Consider the following 6,000-nt stretch of genomic DNA (forward strand, 5'->3'; position numbering starts at 1 on the left):
CTACTATAGGGCTCTTGCACCTTCTGACCACTGTCACCTGGAGGAGCTGGGGCCATGTGTGTGGCTCTTGCTCTTTGTGAGCAGATCCAGTGTCCTTACAGCCCCTGTGCTGGAGCCCCTGGAATTGTTCCTGCAGGATCTAGCCCCATGGGCAGCTCCCCGCTCACCGTGCTGCCATCGGTCCTCAGCTCAGCAGGACCATGAGCATAAGCAAGCACTGAGTCAGTCCTCAGGTGGGAATGGGCCATGCCCATCACCCCACGTGCCAGGCAGCAGGCTCAGGGTGTGCAGCAGCCTCACCGGTTCATCATGCAGTAGGGCCTTCCTAGTGTTTTAAACAGGGCAAGTACTGTGTAGTGTGAGCCACTGCTGCCTTTAATCCCATAAAGCTTCCTCCATCCCAGCCTTAGCCTCACATGGTCCTGCCCTCCCATCCCTGGCTCTCCTGCAGGCCAGCAGCAGTGTCCTGGGGAGGAAGGTGGATAGTGCTGAGGTTTGTAAGCAGAATAAATCAGGAGCCTGGAGCTCCCAAACCATCTGTCTCTCCCTGAGCACCATGCACAGCAGAAGCCCAACCATCCTATTAGCCCCTCTGCTGCTGGCAGGACTCCCAGATCCCTCCATTTGTGACCAGCCAACATGCCCTTCAGTTTTAGCTCTCAACCTTCACTTAATGTGTTTGGGAGAGCAATGTGAGCACTGCTTCCAGAGAAAAGCATCTGCTCCAGAGAACAGCATCTGCTCCGGAGAACATTATCAGCTCCGGAGAGCAGCATCAGCTCCGGAGAGCAGCATCAGCTCCGGAGAGCAGCATCAGCTGGTGATTTCTAAGCACATAAAGAACAGAAGGCACCTTCAGAATGGACCCGACCTTCACAAGCAGGAGCTGACAGGACCATCAGTGGGTATGGTGTGGGGCAAGGCTAGAGGAAGGGTTCATGCTGGAGGAAGAGGAGGCAGAGGGGGTCTTCCCATCTATCTAACCGGGTCTACAGGGCTTTGAGAGGGTCTCACTGAGGAGCAAGTCACTGAGAGAGGGGGCATGGAGGGAGGATGTGAAGGGGATGGGGCAGGGAAAGGCCAGTGGGGTCTGTGATGTGTCAGCTTTGGGGATCAGTGCTGAGGGTGGAGGTGTGGGAGGGAAGGAAACGTCTGATGACTTTCCAGGGATGTGACTTCTCATTGGCATTGAGATGCGTCCAACCCTGGTGATTCTATGGGAAGGAAGAGTTCCCAGCTCTGGGGCCACCACCAATCGATCCCACCCCTCTGCTTCTCTCCCAGCACTATCCATGGTCAGTTCAGGGAGCAAACAGCAAAATCCTGGGACACCGTCCCTTGACAGGTCCAGAGCCTTTGCTGGGGTGCAGGTGGTGGCAGTTGTCCCTGAGGAGTGACAGGTCTCCAGGGTGGCAGGGCCACCAGCGCACCAGACACTGCTGCTCTTTGGAGGAGGCCAGGCACTGGAGACACAGAGTGGCTGGGGTAGGATCCCTTCCTCGCTGCCAGCCAAAGACAGACCCTTGAAACTGGAGGGGAACAGCAGGTAATAGAGCAAGGAGATGATGCTGCAGGTGAGTGCAGGCTCACATTTTCTTCTGCATTCTTATCCTTTTTAAACACTGAAGATGCTAACAGGTTACTGTGGTCCAAAGTGAAGTAATGAAGATTTAAGGGAGACAAAATCACAATGGTGTGCAGGGAGAGAAAAGCGAAAGGGATTCATTACGAACTGACCCTCACTTATAAATGTTGCCCCAGGTTAGGACCTTACGGTGTTAATTATTAACCAGAATTTTATGAAGGCTAAAACAACTACAACACGCACCAAGATCATTGCTTCGGTATTCACCATGGGCACAAACCTTGCCCGCCACTTGTCTCAGTTACTGTGGCAACAGTACATCTGCTTTGCACAATATCCTTCATTAATCATTTACACCCAGGGGAACGAAAAAGTCTTGGAGGAATGATAGCACAGGAGCTATTTCTGCTTCCCAGCAGTGAGTGGGACCAGCCCTGAACCAGCCTTTCGACTGCTGTTTGCAGCCAAACCCCTGCATCAGCAGGGACTGTAGTGATGGGACAAGGGGTGATGGGTTCCAACTGAAACAGGGGAAGTTCAGGTTGGATACAAGGAAGAAGCTCTTCCCTGTGAGGGTGCTGAGGCGCTGGCACAGGGTGCCCAGAGAAGTGGGGGACTGCACTTCATCACTTTACCCAGCTCTTTCTCAGGCTGAAGCAGGTTATTGAAAGAGTGCAAATAAACTGGGTACAAAGTAATGTCTTTTTATGGTTTCCCCCCGAGTATCCAATGTAAGATAAATTGGGTATTCAGCATCTAATTGGTACCCGACCCCATCAGCCTCTATTAGAAAAGACAGAGCCCTTCTTCCGCATGGACATCTGTACTCCGTGCCTGGACAACACAGGGGTGGATAAAGGGAATCCAATCAACGTCTCTTGATAATCAGGACCTGACTGAAGCCAGGGGAAGAACGAACCCGTCTCTGCAGCCAAGTGCAGAAGGTGTCAGCACTGAGTCACTTTGCTCACAAACCCTGGGCCGTGAGGAAGTGCAGGGGCTGCTGCAGAGGGCTCTCAAAAGGGGGTTACTTGCCCTTTGCAGGGTATCTCCAGAACGTTTTGCCATTCTCAGCTGCAAGAGCATGCCTGGAGAGGGGAGACTGCCAGGGAGAGACCCGGGGTTTGTGCTGGTGGACACAGGCAAATGGCCTTCTGAGACTTGGAAAGGGCTTGAACAGCCAGCCCAGAGGAACCCCCTCTCTCCCATGGCCACAGGCGCAGGGAGCTCTGGTCCCAGCTCTGGATGTGTCACCCCAAGAGAGGACAGACACACTGAGCAAGGACTTAGCATGGGCTCTGTGCAATGTCACCCAGCCCTGGTAATGAGGACAGCAAATTAGGCTTCTTTAAATAACCAGGACCTCTTCAGGAAGGAGAGTAAGGTCCTCAGACGGCCTGATCTCCGCTTAATCCCTGCAAACAGACACCTCTGATGAGGAGGATTGGTTTCTTCTGGCAGGGGGTGCCGGTTGAGTGACATCTGGTGCCGTGTTTCCTAAACCCAGAGAGCCCCTGACTTCTGTCCCCAATTGAATTCTCAGCCTTCTTGCTTTTCCTCCCCAATCCCAGTACCAAACACCCTTCATTAGCCTCTGACCTGGAGCACGAGCATCCCTATCTCCCCATTGATAAGCACAGCCTGAGCGCACTGGGGACCAGAGAGGAGCCCTAAGCCTCTTTAAGAGGAGGTGAGGGGAGCAGGGGCTGTCCTCAGGATGCTGCAACAGCTTTGTCTGCAAGGGCTGGGGGGCTGCTGCACCCCCTTGCACCACTGGCACAGATTAGAGGCTCTGCATCACTGGCAGGTCCGGGTTAATGAGCAGAGGCACTAATGAAGCTGTATGTTATCTCAATGCATCCTCTGCCTCTAGGACAGCCCCGAGGCGCTTCAAGCAAACAAACGAAGGAAACATGTCTATTAGGCTTTGCCGTGGAGCTGGGCCAGCTCCCACATTCACAGCAGCAGTTTATGCAGGCTCCCAACAAACGTTTCTGCTGAGGGTTTCCTGCGAGATTCACCCGGGGTTTTATCAAACCCAAACTGAGATTTCTCTCGCTGGTTTGGTTCGGGTTTGTTTCATTTCAGGCTGGTTTTCTTAATGAGATTCTGACCTTTGGAGCTTCCCCCAAGACATACACTGCTTCCTGTGCTGATGAAGATCAGTCCTGGCTGAAAACGAGTTTGATGGAAAATGGTCAGCTGCCTCTCCAGCAGGGTAAAGCCCTAACAGAGCCCCGCGATGCAAAGTCCCGGCATGACTGAATGCCTTTGCTTTAAGAGGCAGCAAGGAGAACAGCCCCTGGTGAGGAGAGAAGAGTCCTTTTAATCCTGGCTGCGTTCTTGGAGCAGTCTGGAAGAGGTAGGAGACCCACTGAAGTGTCCCAGAGCATGGTGTGGTGAGGAGCACATCATTTTCTCGCTGTTTTCTTTCCATCCTGACCCAATTGAAGCCACCTTCCAGACTGGGAAACAAGGAGAAAAACGGGGAGGAGGGTGCTGATGAGACTCAGGGCTGAGCTGGGAACTGAGATGTTTGGCCCCTGGGCAGGCTTGGGTGGACCTCTGTGCACTGAGACATGGCCAAGTGAGGGGATGAGCTGGGGGCAAGTGGGGGCTTTGAAGGGTGGCCAAGGGCCCCCACTCCTAGGCTGGACCATGCTGAACCATGGACTGATGCCGCTGCCTTCATCCCGATGTACCCAGGGAGGCAGGAGGGAACTGTCTGTTTGTATATTTTACACTGTAGCCTTTTGGGGTGGAAAATAGCTCTAAGCACCAAAGAGGAGAATTAGAGTGCATTTTAATGATATGTGTCTTATGTCTGAATGAGCATCTCAGATTACAGTATCATTTGGGTCCGTGTGATGAAATCCAGCCAGTGAAAAATCTCCTGTCATCTCCTTCTACATTAATCCACGTATTTACATTTTAGAGCTTAACTTTAACTGTTATGTTCTTTCAAAAGTAATTAAACTGGGCTTCAAATGCGGAAATAACCTCATGTGCTCTCTGCCCGCCAACCACACGTGAATATGAGAGAAAGTGGCCAGAAACAGGTCTATTTGCGAACAAACATTATAAATGCATTAAATGCAGTTTTCCTTCCCTGCAGCTTCCTTCAACCTTTATATCAGAAATGACACGAAACGCATCTGTGTTCATTTGTTTAAAACATCTCCATCTCCATTTACATTAAAAAATGACTTGGCACAAAGGATAACAAAAGCCTTCTGTGCAGGAATACAATGAGGAACGAACTTCAAGTCCTACCTGCATGGAAGATTGTCAACTTGGATATTGTTTTTCCATATGACCCGGCTTGGGTTTTTTATCTCTAATGATTGTATTTTAGTCCTGGCTCTGATTTTACAAACAGGGGCACCTCTCCCCTTCGCTGGCTTTCAAAGAGGTTTGTTTAATCTCTGACATTTCCCATTTCACAGGCTGCTTTGCAAGTGTCGCACAATAGAGCCTTGTTGGTCTCCGTTTAATTAAACACAATTACTTGGCTTGGAGTAGCAGAGGCAGCGACACTTTCAGAAGTTCCTTTTCTGCTTGGAAAATTAATACAGTGTCGGTGAACAATGAGAACATACAAATCATGAGGATTCATCAGCATCTGAGCGCCTTCAAGTGCTTAAAGAGTCTTTATTTCTGGACGTCTCATTTGAAAGGCTTTTTGGAGACTGCTAGAATTTGCAAGCAGCTTTTTAGTGCTATTCGTCAGGGTCAGGGACAGAGACCTTCACCCTTCGCAGCAGCCAGGCGAGGAGGTAAATCCCTGCTGCGTGCCACAGGGTCGCCTGTGATATGAAATCCTCGTCCCTGTCTCCTCTAAATATGCAAAGCTGGATCCTGCACCGGCACAGCTTCCCCGTGCCGGGGTGTTCAACAGCATCTTGCAAACCGAGTCCTGTAGGAGCCAACCCTAACCCAGAGCAACTCAGGTTTGTGCTCATTTGCTTGTTTCCCACCGGGAAAATCAAAGATGTGCATCCATTTCCAAGCAGCGCTGTCTCGGCCATAGCTGGGAAGGCTACAGAGGCTTTTCTCATCACTTCACCTTCCCTGCATGGACTGGAGACCTCCAGAACCGCTCCAGTGCTGGCTCTGCAGCACATCAGGCTTCCAGCCACTAATTCCTATGCGGTTCACATGTGCTTGTACAGTCACCTGTCAATACCCAGTGCGGTCATTCCCATGCACTGGCCCATCGATATTTCTTGCAATAATCCCTATCCATTTGAATAACAGAAACTGCAGATGAAAAAGCTGATCAGAGGCAGCCACAGGAAGGAAATCGGGTGTCACAGCTCTCAGCGCCTGGAAGAGGCTGCTCTGGTCCTGAAACGTAGCTTTGTGCTTTTCAGCCCATTCCACCTCCTCGCTCCAAATGAGTTCTTCGTCCTCTT

The sequence above is a fragment of the Lathamus discolor genome, chromosome 18, assembly GCF_037157495.1.
Source record: "Lathamus discolor isolate bLatDis1 chromosome 18, bLatDis1.hap1, whole genome shotgun sequence".
Taxonomy (NCBI): Eukaryota; Metazoa; Chordata; class Aves; order Psittaciformes; family Psittacidae; genus Lathamus; species Lathamus discolor.